Raw genomic sequence first — 12,884 nt, 5'->3', positions numbered from 1 at the left:
TGTGAGAGGGTGTGGTGAGTGGTTACCAGACTGGAGTGCTTTGCCCTAAGATCAGCCTGTTCCTTGGGAGGAGCTGTTAAAGAGGAAGGAATATTTTCTGGCTTGGTCTGAGGATAAGCCAAAACTCAAGGAGAGAATGAAGAGAATCCTAACCAAAGTTTAGCTCACAAGAAGTTTGGCTAGGTCAGTTAGGCTAATGGTAAGAATGGAGGTTTTACCTCGGCATGCAGAATCACATGCAGAAAGCTGAAGCAGGAGGATTGCAGGTTTGAGGCTACCATGGACTATAGAGAGAATTCTGGATGGGTCTGGGCTACATAATGAGACATAGTCTATTAAAAATAAAATGAAAGAACCAGATAACAAAGAGTTGAAATTCAGAGGGTCTCTGCGCTGCCTTGTCCTGGGGAAGCAGCGGGCACCGTGAGCCTTACCTAAGTCACCCAGGGAAGGCCGGCTGTCTGTCCAGACGAGGGAGAAGGAGTTTAACCTGCCAGGTTTTCCAGACTCAGAGAACTTAGGTCAGCACTGCCCTGCAACGCAGCCACTCAATGGTGCCATTTCTAGAAACCAACCCGTTTTCCCACTCCTCGGTGCTCTCTGTGAAGAGTGACTTTAGAAGAGAAATCCATCTTATAAGATTCCTCTTCCTGAGCCAAGATTGAGTTGGACGGGTGGCCACCCGTTCTTTCTGCAGGTGGAAACAGTCTATGGATTTCAGCATCGCGAACTCCAAGCCGCACCACTCACTTCTTTTTTGTTGTTGTTGGGGCCTGAACTCTGGGCCTGGTGCTGTCCCTCACTCTTCAGCACTCTACCACTTGAGCCACAGCGCCACTCCTGGCTTTTTCTATTTATGTGGTATTGAGGAATTGAACCCAGGGCCTCATGCATGCAAGGCAAGCACTCTACCATTGAGCCCCCTTCCCAGCCCCTCACTTCTTCTTTTAATTGACTATTTCAAAATCCAGTTTTCCCGACCTACCTGTGGATTAAAAAAACACACAAAAGAACTATTCTGTGACAACGCTAAAGGCAGTGCTTCTTAGATCATGTCCCTCTGATGGCCAATTCTGTGGACGTTGGCACTCATTATGCAGGTATCAACTGGTCTCTCCCCATCTCTGCAATATCCACTTACTTAGCTTAAGTCAAGGGAGCCCTGATACCTCCCTTCCCTTCTACCGACTCTCAAGACTTGTGTCTCACAGACATTGACTCCTCCCAGGCCAACCTGAACTCAGAGCTTTGTGCTCCTCTTTACATATGTTCAGGATGCACTTGCATAATGTCTTGTGTCAGTCCCTTAATTTCAGCTCAGATTGAGGAGTTGGGACAAGTCTCACCCAGTCTTCTCTCTGTTTATCTTTTTTTCACCCTGGGAAAAGTTTGGTTCACATCCAGTTTTCTCTTTGTGTCTCCCTCCGAACCCACAAGCACTTGGAATTGTTTCTGGAATGGTTCCTGACTGTGCCATCTTGGCTTAGCTGTACCATGGTTAGTCATTGTACACATTTCCTTAGACTGTGAACATGAATCCCTGGCTACTATGTATTCTCCAGATGTGGGGCACCACCACATCAGCACCTGGGATCTTGTGTGTACACACACACACACACACACACACACACACACACACCAGACTCACAGACACAGTGTATGTGAATGGTATCCCCAGGGAGATCATAAGCCCAGGAAAGCTTAAGAAGCAATGCTGTGGAGTTCAAGGAGGTTTCCATAGGTTCCGTTCTCCTTAAAGCCACCTGTGTTGTGTGTAGGACTCCTTCCTTCCCACCCACCGGTGCCATAAGTCCGCACCCACACAACCTCAGAATGTGAACTTGTTTGGAATAAAGGTCTTTGCAGATGTAACTAAGGATTTCAAGATGAAGTGATGGAGATTCATGGTCCTAATTCCAATGACCTGTTCTTCCAAGTGATAAGACATAGCGGGAGAGAGGGTACGAGGTCAGAGATGTGAATTTCAGGAATAAATCTGAGTAGGAGCCTGTGACAGGGCTGCTTCTGTAGCACAGTAAGGCCTTGGGGCCTACGAGTCAGTGTGGTTTTCAGACTTCAAGGAACCACCTGAAAGGTCCTGTGTTTTGTCCACTTCATTAAGAATGCCATATAGGAAATGAACAGTAACAGCAGCTGGCTTCAGCTAAGTCAGCCAATTAGAAATCAGGAAATGACACCAGAGGAATCTTCAATGAGTCAGGGATCTAAGTTATGCTCAGAATGTCTACAGTTGAGTTTTGTGTCTGTTTTTGTCTTTTGCTGATTCCCAAAGTAGTCGGTAGCAATTCTAACCTGAACCTCACTTTCCAGCCCACCCTGTGCCCAGCGTGGCTGCCCGTGGTCTCCGTGGGATCTCAGCAGTGAGACCTTCTACCCCCCCCTCCATTGTCTGCAAGTCTCCTGGGAGCAGTTAGCATCTGGGAGGGAGGAACTGAGGGACCGCAGGCCACGTTAGAGATTAAAAATCTGTCTGAGTGGGTTCTAAATTGCAAGAGCATTTTACCATCGAAGGATAAAGAGTTTGACTTCCCCAAGGACTTTCAAGAGCCAGAACCTTCAAGATCATATGGTCTTCAAAGCGTTAAGAGAAAAAGCCTGCACCATTTCTCTCACCAGGTCAATGTCAAGATAGGCTTTCCAAATCAAGATTTCTAACCATCAGCACCTTCTAATGGAAGATTTGGGGTCATATCTTGGGAATGGGCGATGGTGTGTGCTGGCATCTCACAGGTAGCCTCTAGGGAAGTTGTCCAGTGTGCCCTACTGTATAGGATGACCCCATAGCAAAGATTTCTCCAATTCTCCATTCCATTATAACAAGGCATCACAAATCTCTGTCTTAATGACTTGAAGCTTTCTTCCTAGCCTCTGCCTTCACAAAACAGCAGAGCTCCTGGAGAGCCAGCCCTCACCCAAGAGCAGTCTGGGTGGCTCCACTATGGCCACAGGAAACACAGATCAAGGGGAGCCCTTTCGCCGGCATGTAGCAGGAAGCAAGGGACAATGACTGCTTTAGAGAGATGCCAGCTCAAGAGGAACCAGTCTGGGGCTCGGAAGGCATCTACCCTCTGCGTAACAGTGCTAACGCATCCTGGAAGGATGGGTGTTAGTACAGGGTCAACATGCCAACGCGATCAATGTCACCACTTTCCACTTGCATTCGTAAACCGCTGTGCTCAATGGCACCTCCTTTGTACAACTACTTAAAGATAATAACCAAAAGAAACACCCAGAAATGGATACGCAGCGAATGTACCCTCTGAGCTTTGGGTGCCAGCCACAATCCTCTCTTCCATTTACAAAGCCTGGCTCATTCCGCAGGGAGCATTGTGTAATACTCCATCATTGAACTGTAATCTGGGGAGCTGAGCTTTAGAGGCCTCAGGTAAATGAATAAAGTGGGGGGTGGGGAGTGGTGGTGGCTGTGGCATCTGGTGGGTGGATGGGTTAGACTGATTAGTGCCCCCCTCTGCTCCAAGGCACGGGGTAAAATGGTTTGCTTATGTCCACCATAGTCTTCTAGAACTGGCTGAAAGGATGTTCATGAAGTGAGAGTCTGGGGGTCGCCGCATGGCTTTGTGAGGTCATCGGGCAGTCACCGCATGGCTTTGTGAGGGCATCGGGCAGTCACCGCATGGCTTTGTGAGGTCATCGGGCAGTCACCGCATGGCTTTGTGAGGTCATCGGGCAGTCACCGCATGGCTTTGTGAGGGCATCGGGCAGTCACCGCATGGCTTTGTGAGGGCATCGGGCAGTCACCGCATGGCTTTGTGAGGGCATCGGGCAGTCTGTGAGCAGAGGCACCGCAGGCGACCTGCTCTCGTTCCCACCGATCGCTCTGCTAGGGAGGCAGAGGGCTCTTCAGCTGATCTTACCCATGCATTAAGCCCAATGCACCACCACAGGTTTATTTTTACCATCCAGCTGATGAAGTGTGTGAGTGCTCACTCCCGGAGGTGACAGAGCCTACGCCTCTCCCACCACCCACCTGGCCCTGTGCGCTGGGAGGACGCACCGCAGGCTCTCCCACCACCCACCTGGCCCTGTGCGCTGGGAGGATGCACCGCAGGCTCTCCCACCACCCACCTGGCCCTGTGCGCTGGGAAGACGCACCGCAGGCTCTCCCACCACCCACCTGGCCCTGTGCGCTGGAAGGACGGCACCGCAGGCTCTCCCACCACCCACCTGGCCCTGTGCGCTGGGAGGACGCACCGCAGGCTCTCCCACCACCCACCTGGCCCTGTGCGCTGGGAGGACGCACCGCAGGCTCCCGGTGTGGGAGCAAGAGCCCCTCCCAGCAGGACGCCCACAGGCATGGGTGGATGGAGACCCCTTCTAACTAGCAGTCAGGGTCCCCAAAGCACAAGCAACCAGGCCCTGGGGACCGTCAGCCACTGTCCTTCCTGTGAACAACTTTATCACTCCTATTAGGAAAAAAAATCCAGAGGGGCAGACTAAGCCCCATGGTTTTCCCTCCATCTCTGCCTCCCAAGTAGCTTGGAGTAAGCTGCTATGCCTGGCTATTCATTTTCTTTCAATATTTTAAGATACATTTATTAAAAATGCCGTTAACGGTTTAAAGCCCAACAATGACACCCGATTGTGAGGCTGAGAGCACAGGTGGCTGGAGACCGTGACCCACATAACACTGGGAGGGACTGGGCAAGAGACGTTGCATTCTACAGGAAGCTGTCTCTGCGCTCTTCAGCTCAAGGCGAGCGCTCTACTGCTTGAGCCACAGTGCCACTTAGGGTTTTCTAGTGGTTTATTGAAGATAAGAGTCTCATGGACTTTCCTGCCCGGGCTGGCTTTGAACCACAATCCTCAGATCTCAGCCTCTTGAGTTGCTAGGATTACAGGCATGAGCCACCGGCGCTGGCTAGTTGCTACATTTTATTATGTGCATCTCACTATAGAAAATAATAACCCAACTTCTCCCCCAAACTAGTAATTAGGATTCTACTGACAAAGATATTTGCAGTCTTTGAGAGCAGTCAGAATGATAAATGTTTGAGGACAAAGAGTGACAAGAGATTCTGAAAATGCATATGGTGACCGGACAAACACCATTCGTATGGCCCCTGTTGGCACCAACTGGAGGAACTTCAGGGCAGGCACCAGGTGGCATCAGTGTGTGTTTCTGGCTTTGGGCTGTAGAAATACTGATTATCATGATGCTAACATTAGCTCCTATGGCTACAAACCAGGGATGGAGGTGGTGGGGGGCAGGGGAGAGGGGGAAGAGGAGGAGTCTAGCTCACTTCATCCTCATAAGGGCTCTGGAGTGGTGACATTTATATCCCGTTCTCCCAGTCAGGGGCAGTAGCTCAGCATGGTTCTTCCATTTGCCGGAGAAAACAACAAATCTAAGATTTTTGAAGCCCTGTGTCCAGAGCCCAAGTTCTTAACGACTGTGTAGCACTCAAATGAAAAGCACTTAAAATGTTATTTTAAATATAACGGAGTGACATGAGGGAGGCTTGATATTTAGAGAAAACAAGTGGAGATCATTCAGGGTGAACTGTAACGCTTTGTCATAGATGAATCAGATGATCTGTTGTATAAGTGAGTATTTTCACATCTCGTGGGACATGCCTACGTGCCCTAGGCTGGGCGGGAGAAATCACATCTGCACCTTTCCTTAATGAGGCTGAGACACAGACGTGTGAAGAGGCAGGCCTCCGCTTCCAAGAAACTTTACTAGAAAACCTACAGAACCACCTACTGCTTGTCTCTCGTTGGATAAAACAGTGGCATAGAGCCAGGGGAGGAGGGAAATGTCACCTGCCGGAGAAGGGAGCGATGCTGTCACTCCCAGTTACATCAAGGTAGTTGAGGAGGGTAGAAAGGTGCTGAGTGACTAGCCAGAGAGAAAGTCAGAAGCACAACAGATGGAGCCTGAGGAATCTGTAGATCAAGGCTAGAACAACTCCTCACCCCTCCCAGTGGAGCACCAATGCCAGAAAGTAGCTCTGCCTTCCCTTGTACCACTCAAGAGGCAAAGGCTGGGGAGAAGGACTTCCAGGCAGGCATGGTTGCATAAAGACGTTGATCCAGGTTTCAGCACAGATAGTTCTAGATGTCCCCACCATAAGAGATCATAAAAGTGTGGAGAGGGTGACATCCCTAGTGACAGCCCAAATCCACGACGCTATTAGCAAAGGAGAATGATGCCCAAGTAGCCACAGGGCCAGGCATTGGCACCTGCTGCACACAGTTCATGCTGGGCTTCAAGGCTGGACATGCATGTGGGCACACATCGTGGAAATATTGAATGAGTGTGTGCGTCAGGCTGGGGTAGGAAGGGCTAGGAGCCTTCTCCAGGAGTTTGACAGGACTGTAGCACCTGCCTCATGGCAGTGTTGTAACTATGGGTTTAATTGGGTGGAATCAAAATAAATTAAATTGGGGACTATTGATTTCCAGAAGAGGTAAGCAAATACACCGAAGTAGTTATCAAAGCATGGCCAGTGGACAGATTGCATCAGACCCACCTGGAAGGCTTGTTTCAAAACAGACATCTACTTATTTATTCATCAGGCAGAGAGCATATTGATTCCCCGTGTGTGGCAGGCACAGTTCAAGCACCCGAGAGAGGCATCATCCCTAACCTCTTGGAACAGTCAGTTTAGTGAGGAAACCAGCCAAGTTTAACATCCTAATAAATTGTAAATGATGAACTATACAACTTGTGGGTGGGGATGGGAGGGAAAAACTGGGAAAGGGGGACAGTGACCAAAAAGAAATGTACTCATTACCTGACTTAGGTAACCCCTCTGTACATCACCTTAATAATAACAATAATTAAAAATAACATAGACGGGACAATCACAGTGAAATGTCACTGTGAACACAATAAGTAACTAAGGAAGAGATGAATGACAGCAACCCCAGAGAGGGCTCACGTTATATGGGGACCCAGGAAACATCTCCCTGAGGACACATCTGAATTCCTGAGCTTGGCACCAGACCCATAAACTTGAGCTAAGAGACTGAGAAAAGAGACACTTCCTTCCCTGAGCATGCATGGATCTGAGGTAACTCTTGGAACGGGATTATAATCTCACGGGTTCCAAAACTTGAACATTAGAAGAATCTTCCGATTAGGAGAACGCGGTAGTTGAGTCCCATCCAATTCCCCTCTCTTGTCTGGACCTGTGGGAGGGGGTGGAGTCCGTGGTCAAAGGCGCCCGGTGACTGGTTCTGGCAGTGGACTGTGACGAGAAATCAGCATGGAGGGGATGGCCAATCCTCCCTGCCCTCCCTCGGACAGAACCTGGAAGCCACCGACTGCTGTGATGTCACTGGGTAGCAGAGCCTCTGCCAATCCCTAAGAAACTCAGGGGTCTCTCCTCACTTCCCATCAAACCACACTGGGCAGATCTGAGCAAAAAATGAAGCTTGGCTTAAAGTCATGGACATCATTCATTAGAGCATTCTCCCGATAAATCCAAGTGTGATGTGTCACCTTGCCTAGAAGCCATGGGTTACAGAAACCCAAACTAAAACGAAAGCAAAGCCAAACCAATGAAGAAAACAAAATATACTCAGTGATATGCATACTGTATTCTGTTAATAATGATGTTAGCTAAGCCTTTTCTGATCGAACACCGAACCCTATGTTAAATAATTTACCCATGTAGTAGATTAATTAGCTGGACTCCATTAGGGTCAAGCTAAAAGCAACTTTATGCTACTTGCTACCTAAGAACTGGGGAGCTCAATTCTTTCCACTCTTTGGATGGTATCATAGCCTAGAAACAACCAATTGCTTTTTGAGTTCACTGTCAGTCAATAAAGAGTTAATCCTCTCCAATTTTAAAATTCTACAATCTTGCCTTTAATTTTATTTTACACAGCTGCAGGCTTGGAGAGTGGGTAGAAGCATTATGTGGTTTGGGTTCTTCATCACAATTTTATTTTGTAATTTTACATCTGAGCAGGTAGTTAAATTCCACTTATAATAATATGTCATCTATATGCAATAATGTCATCTAAATGCATTGGAAGCTTAAATATGTGAGAACTGTTATCATGTGATAAAGATGGCTGATGATATGTTTGTATTCAATATCTTTAAGCAGTAATTGTGTTTTATTATAATTCCAGCTTACAGGGGCCTGAAGACATTGACTTCCAACTGCTTTCCTAGGTTGAATTGGTGAAATCTAATTATGCTACCATTATTGTAGGTCCATTTCCATGTGAGTGATAAGTATGAGACAGAGATTGTATGCCCCTCCTCCAAACCAATTTTATTCCACTCCATTCATGCTTCTGATTATAGTTCAAAAGGTCTCAAAAGCAGAATCATCCTATACCATGATCTGTCCCCTATTATGTTATGAAATAAGAATGCATACTTACTTGATTCCTCTTTTTCTTTTGTTGTGTTTTTGTTGTGAGAATACCTCACAGTCCAAATGAGGAAACATTACAATTCAACGGACTCATTTCCATGCAAAGGTTGCAATCAGATGGGAAATAGAAATAAACTCCATTCTAAGATGGGGAAGATTCCGGGCAAACTCCTTCCTCTGATCACTTCACTACTGTGCTTGTCAGTCAGGTGCCTGAGGCTGGAGGACCCTGTAAGTAATTTAAACGCATCCTCTGTCCTCAGGACTGAGATAACCAATTTCACATCTCCCACTTTACAAGCAAAAAAGAAGAGGCTTCTGATGGAAATGAAGAGAAAAATGTTTAGGCCAGATGAATATGTATGTTCTCTGTTGGAAATAACCCCATCCAGAAAGATAAATTAATCAAACTCATTTGGATGGCATCTTCTTGAACAGAATGCATTTGCAAATAGGGACAGGATAGAATGCAAGTTCTGAGAGGGGGGGAACAGAGATGTATTTCTACTGTAATCATTTTCTTTTCATCCTGAAAATGGGGATCCACGGCATGAACCCTTGCCCCCTAAAGGTGTCACTAATAGAAAATTTTGACACTTCACATTGCTACTCTGCTGCCAGCTTCTCCAAAAGAAGATAAACATCTGCACAATCTTTTAAAGCACTACCCCAGGGTATCATTTTATTACTTTATCTTTTGGGCTGTAGTGGGTTTTTTTTTTTTTTAGCTACTTTTGCCATCAGGGGTGAGGAAGAAAGACTTCATTAACTAATATTTGAATGAACTAAACTTCATGGAAAGTTTTAATGAAGCGAAAAGAAAATTCATTTTAATTGGCTCAGAATTATGGTATCTACATCAAACTAAAACCCAGCCAAAATGAAACTATAAGTTAGTGAAAAATAATAGGTGAAAAAAATATTTGGGGTTATTTCTCCAAGGCAGGAAAAGTCCACCAATGAAGCAAAAGGTTTCCTTCTAGCCAGGCTGAAATGCTGTCATAGAAATTCAGTGAAACACCAAAGCCAAACATTCCTGCCTGTGAGTCTGTCAAATGATCTGCTGAATTTTTGTCTTAAATATTTCAAGAATCGTTGCCAGTTAACAGGTAGTCCATCTGAGGGAGAAATCTGCTGTGGTGCATTGTTTTGGTTTTCCACTTGGAAAGTAATTAACTCTAAAGTGCCCTACCTCCCATTGGAATCAACATATCCACCAGAATTTTACACAGGCACGCCTTGATCCTTTTCCTTCCTAGAGAGTCCTGGCCTTTGAGCTTCTGAGGGGACACGCTTCCCAGGGTCAAACAAGGGAGGCTTTGCCCCAACCTGAATCTCACTGACTCTGGCTCCTAAGTGAATACCACATGGTGGCCCAGCACCGGCTTAGGATGGGGAAAAGTGTGCAGTAGGCCCAGGGCCCAGGACGGGAAGATGGTCTTCAATGAGAACAGGGCTTCGGACCTCAGGATGGAAACCCTCTACCTAACTATTGTGTTCTCACTGGTGATGTCCAAAACTTCCACCCACCCTGCTCTCTCTGGAGACTGTGGTCCAGAGTATTTACTTTGGTCTTTAGATCCTTAGGCTTCTCTCTGTCTGGGGCAAGAATAGCTGTTTGACCCCAGCTGGTACCACTAACTCTCTTGTCCCCCGTCTTAATTTCTATGACAGATGCAGTGGCCACTGCACAGGGTGGTGGGGAGAGAATCGAGGTGCCCGTGGACTCACACCTGCATGCCAGCACAGGGCCTGCACAGCACATGCGGGCATCGTTGGCTTATAAAGAGGTGTCCTATATATTGGTGGTGGTAGCACTGGGGGACATGGAGATGAATCAAACACATCTGTCCTTTTGGGAGACCATAGGTACTATGACCAAGTGGAGACCATGTTTAATTAAAGTCTTCTCTCTGTTAGGAGCAAGACCTCAGTCCCATCTCGGAGAATCCAGGATTCTCTCCCTCTGGCTTCCACCGTCTGTGTCCCACCCAGAGGTCACACGGTTTAAGTGGCATTCTGTAAGCGCTATGTGCCCTTCCAGCCCCAGAACATCTTTTACCCACAGCTTTCTCTCCTTTCAGTGTCTTGTGGGAATTGTGATGAGCATATTTTAGAACTGTATGGGAAATGGAAAGATCTAGAAAAAAATTACATTAAGTGAAGTCGGCCCCCCCCAAAAGTAGGTTGCATAATTTCCCCCATTTGTAATAACTAGAATACGTCTATTATATTCTTAATGGGGATCAGAATAGCCCAATTACTAAGTGTATAGGACCATCTATAATAAAATGTATCAACATGAACTCCACTAATTGGAAACAAGACGTTCTTATTTTGTCCTGCATGCATGTGTTTCTATTTTTCTTCTGTTTTAGTTTTCTGTACCCTTTGTCTTGTATGTAAGTTTATCTGATATGTGGAAGGAAAGGGAATCATAGAAACAGCAGGACAAAGGATGAACGAATGCAACAATGATACTCACTTGACACTATGTTGGAAATGAACTATACAACTTGTGGGGGAGGGGAATGGGTAAGAGTAAGCAGGAGAAAATGAGGGAGGGGTAACAGTGTTTAAAAAGAAATGCACTCATTATTATCTTACTTATGTAACTGTAACCCCCTGCTCCTCACCTTTTCAATAAAGATTTAAAAAATAATAAAAACTATTTGGGAGAGGGACAAGCAAGGGGGCTAGCTGTCATCCCAAAGGGAAGGGATGACAGAGAGATAAAGCAGAGAAGCACATCAATATGTGCATGGCCAAAGCCTACTGGTTGGAATAAAGTAGTAGAGCTTCTCAAGAGAGAGTCTTGCTCCTGAATAATGGCATTCATTCCATACTAGACTTCCCAGGGACCAGTGATGCAGTCCGCAGTCAAACAGCAAGTGGCTAGAAGTCCTTGTCCAGCCTCCATGCTGACCGCATGAAAGCCCAGTTCCCAACACACCTTTGGCTGAGACAGAATGGACAACAACTGCACCGCATCAGAATTGCGTTGCCTGGTGACAACCTTTAAAATCAGTCCCAGCTTTGAGGACAAGAAGTCCTCAGAGTCCTCATTATTTGCTACAGAAACATAAGTGCCCACAGCACAAGAAACGAGCAAAGGAGCAGGTTGGGAGGGGAGGAGGGCGGAGATGTGAGAGAGAGAGAGAGAGTAGCTAATAACACTTCCCAATGGGAGCCAATGACGCTTGGGGCTTCCGCACTCACACATTCAGATCTGTTCTTAAGACTCAGTGCAGATACAGACACCACGGCAGAACCTTTCTGTAGCTTTTGCAACCTAAGTTTGAGTCCAGGGGCTGATGCAATGGCTTTCTGCTCAGCTCTTCATCCTCAGTGTCTCCACGGAGTGCTATCGCATCGAACAGCAGCAATAGAGCTCTCAGGAAGCCTGCGGGAAAGCTCACTGTCCCCACCCCACATGCTGAGATTTGCCTGATTACAATTTTTTAAAAAAGGAATTATATTAGGTACATTGGCATCCCATGGAGAAAAATGATCATATGAAGGGTTATTAAAAAGTCCAGCAATAAAGAAATCTTTCAGCATTGTTCATTAGAGTGGTTTTAAAAAACTTCTTCGTGGATGGGTATGCTGGTAGAGTATTCATGAGCATCTGTCTCCAGAATTCACTTGGGTTGGGAGGGAGGGGTAGGGGAGGCCTGCTGATGGAGTTCTGCCTGCAGCCACAGCCAGGAGAGGAGCTGTCCATGGTCCTGCTTTGAGGGGGTTTGAGCTTGCAATTCATTGGTCACCAAGTCATTCTCCAGTTTAATTCATGGTTGCCTGCATCGTCTTGAGCAGGACAAACCCTAGCCTACCTGGCACAGAATCTTACACAGTGTGCAACACAAACCCTTACGTAATCCTTAGGGTCAGACACATTGGAAAATGGAGGAGAACAATGGTGTCCGAGAGAAATGAAGAGGTGGCATCTACCTCTTGACCACCTCTGTTTAGGAGATGTAAGTCCCAGATCTCCATGGGCATTTTCAGACTTGATTTCACACTCAGACAACGTGCACCCTGTCACCTCTTCTCCGGAGCCAGTGCCACTTCCCATTTACTCCTGGAATCCCCAGGAAACAGCACCATTCTATTTCCCATTACTGACGTCTGAAAACTAAGAGCTCTCTGGGACCCTCCCAGTCATCTCTAATCCCCACATAAAATATATGAAGCTCCCCTTATGTAGTGGGTCTATGCCAGATCTCAGCCAGACAGAGAATACTGCTCCCCGTCTCCACCTCTGCATAGCTAATTAATGACCAAGTTTGCTACTGCCTCTTGTGGTACCCATCCCTCACCTAGACCTTTCATCTACCCTCATCTTCCTTTGGTCACTAGTCAGGGTCCTCATTATCCCAAGACTACAGTAGCAGGAGACAATTCCGTCATTCTTCTCAAAGTTCCTCCCATTTCCAAGATATTCTGGACATTCATTGTAAAGGAATTCTGTTGAGAATGCAATGTCCCCACTTTAAGAGAATT

This window comes from Dipodomys spectabilis, unplaced genomic scaffold (assembly GCF_019054845.1).
Source record: "Dipodomys spectabilis isolate Male_0828 unplaced genomic scaffold, ASM1905484v1 ptg000289l, whole genome shotgun sequence".
NCBI lineage: Eukaryota > Metazoa > Chordata > Mammalia > Rodentia > Heteromyidae > Dipodomys > Dipodomys spectabilis.
The sequence above is the reverse complement of the archived record's forward strand: the minus strand, read 5'-3'. Positions refer to the sequence as shown.